Raw genomic sequence first — 12,176 nt, 5'->3', positions numbered from 1 at the left:
GAAATTCCTAAAACATTTTCCACCTGCTACTGGGGCCTCCTTTCTCTGGTGTTATTCATCCCGACCCTTTGCAGCTAGTTCGGAATAGAAAACCGTTAAGTGAAGTCCAGGCTTGTTTCTAACAGCTACCACACCTCTTCCCAACACAGAAATGAAGAGCTCAGTCTGCCTGAATCAAGATGGAAATGTCAGCTGCTTGAAATATCTTCTGCTGATCTTGTGACTACAAAGAGAAAAAGACAACTTAATCAAGGAAACCTTTCCTGGGAAGGGGGAGTCACATTATCCCACGTGAGATCTTATTCAAGAGTATTCATGCTTATGCTATGAAGTGTTTTCAGGGAGTCTAATACACCCCTAGGGCACATCTAAGCAGATAGAGGGACAAAGGGTTGTTTTCATTGGTAAATCTCCCAGGCTCTCCTTAAACCTCTCACAGGGCGCTGGGAAAGAAGACAGTATATTTGTGTCTCTTTTGCTGTCTCACATACAGGGTTATGGTATGGGGAGGGAGTTGGGAGGGGGGTTCAGGATTGGGAACACGTGTACAACTGTGGCAGATTCATGTTGACGTATGGCAAAACCAATACAATATTGTAAAGTAATTAGCCTCTAATTAAAATAAACAAATTTAAATTAAAAAAAAAAAGAAGACAGTACTCTCTTTCAAGATGCAATGACGTGGCATAATTCAGTAATATAGAGCTAGAGCCATATAAATGTCTGTACTCTCCAGTAAAACCATCCTGGGAATTATCCTGGGAAATAATTCAAAAGAAAAGAGGCAACATCACAACAACAAAAAAATGTTTGTAACAATGAAAAACCCGAAACCAGCTAAGTGCCCAAGAATAGGGAGTGGATGAGTAACAGTGGTGTGAAAGTACAATGGAATGTCAGGCTGTTCTTAAAAGACGTAAATATGGAGAATATCTGGACACAAAAAGGCTTCTTTAAATAATACAAAAGGAAAGCATTAGAAAGCAAATTGTGTTGAGCTAGAATAAGGGTTTTGGAGTCATATGAATGTGTTTGAACTTAGATAAATCACTTAACCAGAGTCTCAATTTCTTCATCTATAAAATAGGGTTAGAAATATATAACTTTCCAGGGTTGTCATAAGAATTAAAGATGATATCAACTAAATGATAAAATTTGGATAAAGCCTGTGTAAGGATAGAAGGGGAGTGCTAAGAAATAATCCTAAATTTTATGCCAAGATTTGAGACTATTGAAAATTTATTTGAAATGAATTATTTTTTATATTTTAAAGTTAAAACTATTTTTCTTTTATTCCTTCTCACCCTTAAAAAAATGTCATACTCCTTATGTAGGAGATGTGTGTCCATGTCATCTGAAAACCTGCTTATGGATCAGTTCAGTTCAGTTGCTCAGTCGTGTCTGACTCTTTGCAACCCCATGAACCGCAGCACGCCAGGCCTCCCTGTCCATCACCAACTCCTGGAGTTTACCCAAACCCATGTCCATTGAATTGGTGATGCTATCCAACCATCTCATCTTCTGTCGTCCCCTTCTCCTGCCCTCAATCTTTCCCAGAATCAGGGTTTTTCCAATGAGTCAGCTCTTAGCATCAGGTGACCAAAGTATTGGAGTTTCAGCTTTAGCATCAGTCCTTCCAATGAACACCCAGGACCGATCTCCTTTAGGATGGACTGGTTGGATCTCCTTGCAGTCCAAGGGACTCTCAAGAGTCTTCTCCAACACCACAGTTCAAAAGCATCAGTTCTTCGGTGCTCAGCTTTCTTTATGGTCCAACTCTCACATCCATACATGACCACTGGAAAAACCATAGCCTTGACTAGACAGACCTTTGTTGGCAAAGTAATGTCTCTGCTTTTCAATATGCTATCTAGGTTGGTCATAACTTTCCTTCCAAGGAGTAAATGTCTTTTAATTTCATGGCTGCAATCACCATCTGCAGTGATTTTGGAGCCCAGAAAAATAAAGTCAGCCATTGTTTCCACTGTTTCCTCATCTACTTGCCATGAAGTGATGGGACTGGATGCCATGATCTTCGTTTTCTGAACGTTGAGCTTTAAGCCAACTTTTTCACTCTCCTCTTTCACTTTCATCAACTCTAGTTCTTCTTCACTTTCTGCCATAAGGGTGGTGTCATCTGCATATCTGAGGTTATTGATATTTCACCCGGCAATCTTGATTCCAGCTTGTGCTTCCTCCAGCCCAGCATTTTTCTCACGATGTACTCTGAATATAAGTTAAATAAGCAGGGTGACAATATACAGCCTTGACGTACTCCTTTCCCTATTTGGAACCAGTCTGTTGTTCCATGTCCAGTTCTAACTGTTGTTTCCTGACCTGCATACAGGTTTCTGAAGAGGCAGGTCAGGTGGTCTGGTATTCCCATCTCTTTCAGAATTTTCCACAGTTTATTGTGATCCACACAGTCAAAGGCTTTGGCAAAGTCAATAAACAGAAATAGATGTTTTTCTGGAACTCTCTTGCTTTTTTGATCCATTGGATGTTGGCAATTTGATCTTTGGTTCCTCTGCCTTTTCTAAAACCAATTTGAACATCTGGAAGTTCACGGTTCACGTTTTGCTGAAGCCTGGGTTGGAGAATTTTGACCATTACTTTACTAGCGTGTGAGATGAGTGCAATTGTGTGGTAGTTTGAGCATTCTTTGGCATTGCCTTTCTTTGGGATTGGAATGATAACTGACCTTTTCCAGTCCTGTGGCCACTGCTGAGTTTTCCGGATTTGCTGACATATTGAGTGCAGCACTTTCACTGAGCCGTATTTTGAGAAGGGTTCTAGATCAGAACTTCTGAAATCAGCTCCAGGGAAATGACAGGAGCCCTAAACACTGACACGCAGGAAAGTTGCTCAGCTAGGTTCAAGACCTACTTTCCAGGTACTTAGAGATCTGTGTGAGGATTGTTGGATAGTGCTCCCTCTTTCCACTACAGTTTGAGGATGGGGAATGTTCTCATGACCAGAATGACATCCATTCACCTTTGCTCCAGCATCCTAACCCTCACCTCCATTAAACCACCTCCCTGCAGAGCTTGATTCATGAGAAATGGGGTAGGCAGGAGGATGATATGAAATATTTTCTTCTGGCTAAAATATATAGAGCATGTTTTTTTGGGGGGAAGCATATTCTTTATGTCAAGCATTGTATTTGGCATATATTAATAGATACATACTAAGCCAGTTGGAATATGTTTTGGAACTCAGGTTTCAGAATCTTCCAGAAACCCTCCACGAAGATAACATAGACAAAGGAAAGGGTATTATTGATAGGTTTTCAATTCTCCATCTTTCTTCATGCAGATCAGCCCAGAAAGATAAAAATACAACATGTTACAAGGTCATAGGCTGGGCAAGCAAAGAAATTAACCAAAAAGGAGTTCCACCAGAATGGCAGGTAACATAGTGAAAAAAGCATCAAAAACATTTAGATATGGAAAAGCATTACCAATCTTCCGGTCTTATTGATGATAAATGAATTGCAGCAAAACAATGTTCAGGGCTTCTTCTGGAAAGCTTTGAGTCAGTTACTCTAAAAAACTTCTGGAAACTTTGTTCTTCTACTCGGCAGTAAAACAGATGACCTCCGTTTGGGCTTATACTAAATTTCTTTTAATTGATTGTTTTTCCTTCCATGCTCTGCACCCTAACAGCCAGGAATGCCACTGATGAAATATTTAGCATTGGAATGATACTTGATGTATAATTAAATAGAATGCATTTAGCAATTCAGTTTTATAGACCTTTAATCTTCAAGTTAATGAAACTTCATGTAGAGAATCTCTAAGTAAAATCAAAATATTCTTGGAAATACATGATTTTTCTTGGAAAAATATATAAACCTGAATGTATTTACTGTAGGTAGGAGAGAAACATTTATTAAGCATTCTTAATAAATGTTAAGAATTAAGCAGGTAAAGTACTAACTGCTTTATACATTCTCATTTCTTCTTCCCAATTCTGTGAGATAAGCATTAGTAACTGAGACTCCAAGAAGTTAAGTGATTCCAAACCACAGAGCAGCAGAGTAAATCACAAAGTTAATCATAGCTCAGACCAGAACTCAGGTCAGATTCTGACTCCTGTGCTTTTTCCTTAATTTTTACATTTCATTTCCAAAGCATTTTCTCTTCCTGTGAAGAGGGGATGGACTCACTCCATCCTCCCCAAACAGAGTGATGTTAAGCACAATCAGAGCACTCTCCCTTTTACAAGGCACAGATACAGGAGTAGAGCCCAGCTTGTGACGGTCATCGTCATCTCCATTATCTGTTACTGAATACCTTCTGTGTGCCAGGCTCTGTACTAAGCATTTTAAATACTTTTCCCCCCATTTCAATTCTCATTATAACCTTATAAGGTGGTCATAATTATTATCCCACTTGATGACTGAAAACAAAGATGCAGAGGAGCCAATAACTTGTCCAAGATTATGCAGTAGCAAGTCAGGACTAGAATTTAGGTTTGTAAAGATGATCACACAATTGATAAATAGCAGTTGTCATTTATAAATACTTATGTGTTAGATACTGCTTGTTGTTGTTTGGCTGCCCTGGGTCCTCGCTGTGGCGTGCGGGCTTTCTCTAGCTGTGGCACACGGGCTTCTCTTGTTCTGCAGCACAGGCTCTAGCGTGCAGGCTCAGTAGCTGTGGCATGTGGGCTTAGCTGCCCGACCAGGGATTGGACTCATGTCCCCTGCATTGGAAGATGGATTCTTAACCACTGGACCACAAGGGAAGCCCCCAGAAACTGCTTTTTAAAAAGACTTTTTATTTCTACATACTTAGAGATTTATAATTGCATTGTTCTTTTTAATGCTCACAAGAACCCTATGAAGAAGGTACCATTATTCCCATCTTACGGATGAGGAACTAAGACTTATAGAAAATAAGTAATGTCTCCAACGGCATACAAATGGGACGGGGTAGAGCTAGGATTTGAACGCAAGTATCTTTGGCTGCAGTTCTGTTTTCTTAATCCTGAGGCTTTGCTGATTCCTGGTCTGTCTCTGTGCACCTTTTCTACTCAAAGTGTGGTCCACAGGCCGGCAGCACTGGCATCACCTGGGAGCTTGTCATAAAGGTGGAACCCCAAACCCACCCCAGATGTCCTGAATCAGATGTGTATTTTAATAAGATGCCCACATGTGTCTTGTGCACCTTAAAGTTTGGGAAGACTGCTCTGCAACACACCAGCAATGTACAAGATAAGCAGAGAAGGTAGCAAGATTGTCTAGAATAGGGATTCTCAAACAGATTCCCTTGGAACTCAGTTTTGAACTAAATGGAGATATGTTCTACTGCTCAACTTGATAATGGTAATCTTTCCCCTAATTCATAGATAAAATTAAGTTAACAAATTGTATTTTCTCACCTTCCATAATCCTTCCTCTCTTCTTTGGAGTCAAATATCACTTGCCTTTTAGTAACTTTAGAAGATGACAACAGTTGAACAAGCAGTAAATACCTAGGGAAAACTCACAAACATTGTTTGTTGTATTTTTTCTTTAATTTTTAGGTGTTTTAAAAAAACACCTACAAAAATATTTATTTATTTATGGCTGTCCTGGGTCTTCGTTGCTGTGCGCAGGCTTTCCCTAGTTGCAAAGAAGGGGGCTACTCTCTAGTTTCAGTGCGTGGCCGGTCTTCGTTGCTGTGCGCAGGCTTTCCCTAGTTGCAAAGAAGGGGGCTACTCTCTAGTTTCAGTGCATGGGCGGTGGCTTCGCTTGCTGTGGAGCAGAGGCTCTAGGGCACGAGGGCTTCAGTAGTTGTGGCCCATGGGCTTACTTGCTCCACAGCATGTAGGATCTCCCCAGAGCAGGGGTCAAATCCACGTGCCCTGCATTGGCAGGCGGATTCTCCATCACGGACCACCAGGGAAGCCCTGTGGGTTTTTTAATTCTTGGACTTGTGATGGTGATTTTATGTTGAATAGTTGAGAATAGTCACATCTTCTCTTAGTAAACTTGTTCCAAATTCACATTACAGAATTCAATATTAATGTCTGTTGGTGTTGCACAAAAAGCACTGATTTCCACCTATATGAACATGAGGATCAGGTCTGGGATCTCTCTAGCAATCATCTAACCTATGATTAAAACTCAACATTCAGAAAACTAAGATCATGGCATCCGGCCCCATCACTTCATGGCCACAGAGAAAACTCGCCACAGAAAAGTTAGAAAAAGTAACATGTGCTGTGCTGTGCTTAGTCAATCAGTCGGGTCTGACTCTTTGTGACCCCATGGACTACAGGCCACAAGGCTTCTTTGTCCATGGGGATTCTCCAGGCAAGAATACTGGAGTGGGTTGCCATGCCCTCCTCCAGGGGATCGTCCCGACCCAGGGATCAAACCCAGGTCTCTTGCATTGCAGGCAGACTCTTTAAACTGAACCACCAGGGAAGCCCAACATTTCTTATCTATTCCTCTTCTTCCCAAGAGGATCAATATTAATAGATACAAACATAAGCTACTGGTTCTTTCTGGATAGAAATATGCATGGTTTTAAAACATGTTCTCTTTTGAGTTTTTCTGGATATTCAAAAATATCTACAGTGAACATCCAGCAAATATTTAATGAACATTTACTAAGTGACAGGCACTGTTTTAGGTGCTGGGACACAGCAATAAGCAAGCCAGATAAAAATCTCTCTTCTGGATTGGTGGTTGTCAAAAGCTGAGGTGAGGATGAGGATGCCATAAACTTCCAGTTATAAAATAGTCATGGGCATGTAATGTACAGCATGTCAACTAGAGTTAATGATACTGTAACTGCATATTTGAAAGTTGCTAAGAGAGTAAATCTTAAAAAGTTCTCATAAGAAAAAAACCTTTATGTATGGTATGTATGTTGACTTATTGTGGTGATCATTTTGCAATATATACAAATATCAAATCATTGTGTTGTATACCCAAAACTAATATAATTGTTGTTCAGTTGGTCAGTTGTGTCCAACTCTTTCAGACCTCATGGACTGCAGCACGCCAGGCTTCCCTATCTTTCACCATCTCCCAGAGCTTGCTCAAACTCATGTCCATTGAGTTGGTGATGCCATTCAACCATCTCATCCTCTGTCATCCCCTTCTCTTCCTGCCCTCAATCTTTCTCAGCATCAGGGTCTTTTCCAATGAGTCTGTTCTTCCCATCAGGTGACCAAAGTATTGCAGCTTCAGCCTCAGCATCAGTCCCTCCAATGAATATTCAGGGTTGATTTCCTTTAGGATTGACTGGTTTGATCTCCTTGATGTCCAAGGGACTCTCAAGAGTCTTCTCCAACACCACAGTTCAAAAAGCATCAATTCTTTGGCACTCAGCCTCCTTTATGGTCCAACTCTCACATCTGTACATGACTACTGGAAAAACCATAGCTTTAACTATATGGACCTTTGTCAGCAAAGTAATGTCTCTGGTTTTTATATGCTGTGTAGGTTTGTCATAGCTTTCTTCCAAGGAGCAAGCGTCTTTAGTTTCATGGCTGTAGTCACCATCTGTAGTGATTTTGGGGCCCAAAAATATAAAGTCTGTCACTGTTTCCATTGTTTCCCCATCTATTTGCCATGAAGTGATGGGACCGGATGCCATGATCTTAGTTTTCTGAATGTTGAGTTTTAAACCAGCTTTTTCACTCTCCTCTTTCACTTTCATCAAGAGGCTTAGTCCTTCTTTGCTTTCTGCCATCAGGGTGGTGTCATCTGCATATCTGAGGTTATTGATATTTCTCCCAGAAATCTTGATTCCAGCTTGTGCTTCACCCAGCCTGGTATTTCTCATGATGTACTCTGCATTGAAGTTAAATAAGCAGGGTGATAATATACAGCCACGACGTACTCCTTTCCCAATTTTGAACCAGTCTGTTGTTCCACGTCCAGTTTTAACTGTCGTTTCTTGACCTGCATACACTTTTCTCAGGAGGCAGGTAAGGTGGTCTGGTATTCCCATCTCTTGAAGAATTTTCCACAGTTTATTGTGATCCACACAGTTAAAGCTTTAGCGTAGTCAATGAAGCAGATGTTTTTTCTGGAATTCTCTTGCTTTTTCTATGATCCAGTGGATGTTGGCAATTTGATCTCTGGTTCCTCTGCCTTTTCTAAATCCAGCTTGAACATCTGGAGGTTCTCAGTTCACGTACTGTGAAACTAATATAATGTTGTATGTCAATTATACCTTAATAAAACCAGAATCTTGGTCCTGATAGCAGTATCTTTGAGCCTTTCCTCTTGGGCTGCTCAGATTCCTTGAAGAAGACACTGCATGTTTCCTCTCTGAAGAATAAACATAACCAGAGATCCAGGAACTAAACGGAGGAGGAGAGTTGGGAATCTTCACATCCAAAATCCATTAGTTCATTTAATCTCCATTTTTATACAGAGATCTCTGAGTCAGCCCTCTCTGGAGAATAAGTACTTTGCTCTTCTGAGGAGTGGGGTCAGGGGGACAGTTGAACAAAGGGAAGGTGACTTGGAGATCTGACTGCTCTTAAACAGCTTCCAGACTCCTTTTTTAAATCCCTGCCCAGGGTACAACCTGTACATGGCAGCCCTATTGTCCTCTACCCCCACAGCAGCTAGTGGAGGTGGGGGGACCTACTGTTACCAGCTCCTGAGACTTGAGGTATTCTGCAGTATAGAGCAGGTTGGGTCTCAGCTTTTCCCACTTTGGGTTTCAGATTCAGGTTTTTCCAGGCTAGTAACTTTATTAACGCTTGTCCATTTGCTTTTCAGCTTCTACTTTGTTTTCTGGTTTTGCTACTGGCTCCTCTCATTATTGCAGGCTTATGATTTGAAAAAATTCCATTACTATCATTTTAGTTGTGTTCTAGGAGGGAACAAAAGTAGATCTGTCTATTTATTTTCATTAAGTGTTTAACACTCATAACTTTCAGGAAACACTGTCCTATACTAACATAAACCCTCTCTAGTTATCATTCAACCGTTATTCTCTCCCATTTGTCCTTAGATATTTGAAAAAAATATTTTTTTACTTGTAGATGATTGTAATTTAGAAAGAGTTCACGGTCATTTACATCCTTTAAAGTTTTAAATAGCAGGAAACCGAGCTTCCCTGGTGGCTCAGTGGTAACGAATCTGCCTGCCAATGCGGGAGACACAGGTTCAATCCCTGATTACGGAAGATCCTACACGCTGTGGAACAGCTAAGCCAGTGCACCACAACTGCTGAGCTTGTGCTCTGGAGCCCAGCAGCTGCAACCACTGAGACCATGTGCTGTAACTGCTGAAAGCCCGAACTCCCTAGAGCCTGTGCTCTGCACCAAGAGAAACCTCCGCAGTGAGAAGCCCGCACACCACAACTAGACACTAGCCCCCTCGCTGCAACTGGAGAAAAGCCTGCGAAGCGAAGAAGACCCAGCGCTGCCAAAAATAGATAAATAAATAGCAGGAAACAATTGACCACTTTCCCCGGCAGATCAAAAATGGAGATGAGAATATAGATATTAAAAATTACGTATCTAAAACGTTAGTTACTGCTGCATTGTTCATAATATCAAAAGACTGCACACAGCCTAAAGGTTCATCGACAGAGGACGTGTTAAATAAAACATCATAATCCGTATCTTTTTTTTTCCTCCAATATTGGCTATATTCTGTGTGCTGTACAAAATACTCCTGTAGCTTATTTTTCTTAAGATTTTTTGGCTGTGCTAGGTTTCCCTGCTGCTCACAGGCTTTCTCTGGTTGCGCTGTGCAGACTTACTGTGACAGCCTCTCTGTTGCACAGCACAGGCTCTAGGGTGATGGCCTTCCGTAGTTGTGCCTGTGGGTTCCACTGCCCCAAGGCACGTGAGATCTTCCCAGACCAGGGATCGAACCATCGTCTCTTGCATTGCGAGGAGGATTCTTAACCACTGGACCGCCAGGGAAGCCCAAGGCAGATCTTTATGTTCTGGTGTGGAAAAGTCTGTAAGGGTGGAATAGACTAAGTATGTGAAAGTGAAAGTGTTAGTTGCTCAGTCCTGTCTGGCTCTTTGAAACCCCAAGGACTGTAGCCCACCAGGCTCCTCTGTCCATGGAATTATCCAGACAAGAATCCTGGAGTAGGTAGTCATTCCCTTCTCTAGGGGATCTTCCCAACCCAGGGATCAAACCTGGGCCTTCTGCATTGCAGGCAGATTCTTTACCATCTGAACCACCAGGGAAGTCCAGAGAATAAGTATACTTTGCCATAGTTGGAATTTTAAAAATATATTTATATAGTATCTACATTTGCAACAGTAGTTACCTCTCGGGAGAGGAACTAAGTGACTGGGAGAAAGGCAGTAGAAAGACTTAGTTTTCCCTTTCATACCTTTTGCACTATTTGCATTTTGCACCACAGTCCTAAACTACTTACTTTAGAAATAAATAAAGAACTAATGAATAGTTTTTAAAAGGATATGCTCTATGACCTTTACCTGACAGAATGCCCCTCCTTGATTACTTCTATCTAGCCACATTTCACTCTTTCTTCAAGATGTTAATTCCCAATTCCCTTTTTGGACAACTCCAGCTCAACTACTCTCTCATAGGATCTCCTTTGCTAGAAATTATTGTATGTGGCAAATTACCACATATTGGTTTGTTACAGCACTTCTTCTTTTAAGTAGTATCGGCCATTTTATATTAAACTTTCCATTTTGTATTTTCATTTCTGTTTCACTGAGCCTTTTAGGGATTGCATGGGGATCTTCAAAAATAAAGAATGACCAGTGGAGACTATGTGAGCAAGTAAAAGGGAGGGAGAACATGAGAAGGAATGGGAATATCCTCCTTAGGGGCAGACTTCACATGCATTTACCAAGTAGAGATTCATGTGAAGCAGTGCCCCTTTTCATACAATGCTAAGAGCCCCTGATGGAGTGGCCATCATGGTCAACAAGAGAGTCCGAAATGCAGTACTTGGATGCAATCTTAAAAACGACAGAATGATCTCTGTTCGTTTCCAAAGCGAACCATTCAATATCACAGTAATCCAAGTCTATGCCCCAACCAGTAACGCTGAAGAAGCTGAAGTTGAACGGTTCTATGAAGACCTACAAGACCTTTTAGAACTAACACCCAAAAAAGATGTTCTTTTCATTACAGGGGACTGGAATGAAAAAGTAGGAAGTCAAGAAACACCTGGGGTAACAGGCAAATTTGGGCTTGGAATATGGAATGAAGCAGGGTAAAGGCTAATAGAGTTTTGCCAAGAGAACGCACTGGTCATAGCAAACACCCTCTTCCAACAACACAAGAGAAGACTCTACACATGGACATCACCAGAAGGTCAACACCAAAATCAGACTGATTATATTCTTTGCAGCCAAAGATGGAGAAGCTCTATACAGTCAGCAAAAACAAGACCGGGAGCTGACTGTGGCTCAGATCATGAACTCCTTATTGCCAAATTCAGACTTAAATTGAAGAAAGTAGGGAAAACCACTAGACCATTCAGGTATGATCTAAATCAAATTCCTTATGATTATACAGAGAAAGTGAGAAATAGATTTAACGGACTAGATCAGATAGATAGAGTACCTGATAACTATGGACAGAGATTCGTGACATTGTACAGGGGACAGGGATCAAGACCATCCCCAGGTCTTGATGCAAAAAAAGCAAAATGGCTGCCTGCGGAGGCCTTACAAATAGCTGTGAAGAGAAGAGAAGCGAAAAGCAAAGGAGAAAAGGAAAGATATAAGCATCTGAATGCAGAGTTCCAAACAATAGCAAGGAGAGATAAGAAAGCCTTCCTCAGTGATCAATGCAAAGGAATAAAGGAAAACAACAGAATGGGAAAGACTAGAGATCTCTTCAAGAAAATTAGAGATACCAAGGGAACATTTCATGCAAAGATGGGCTTGATAAAGGACAGAAATGGTATGGACCTAACAGAAGCAGAAGATATTAAGAAGAGGTGGCAAGAATACACAGGAGAACTGTACAAAAAAGAACTTCATGACCCAGATAATCACGATGGTGTGATCACTCAGCTAGAGCCAGACATCCTGGAATGTGAAGTCAAATGGGCCTTAGAAAGCATCACTATGAACAAAGCTAGTGGAGGTGATGGAATTCCAGTTGAGCTATTTCAAATCCTGGAAGATGATGCTGTGAAAGTGCTGCACTCAACATGCCAGCAAATCTGGAAAACTCAGCAGTGGCCACAGGACTGGAAAAGGTCAGT

Source organism: Bos indicus x Bos taurus, chromosome 16, assembly GCF_003369695.1.
Source record: "Bos indicus x Bos taurus breed Angus x Brahman F1 hybrid chromosome 16, Bos_hybrid_MaternalHap_v2.0, whole genome shotgun sequence".
In the NCBI taxonomy this organism is placed as follows: domain Eukaryota; kingdom Metazoa; phylum Chordata; class Mammalia; order Artiodactyla; family Bovidae; genus Bos; species Bos indicus x Bos taurus.
This window is presented reverse-complemented; position numbering follows the sequence as displayed.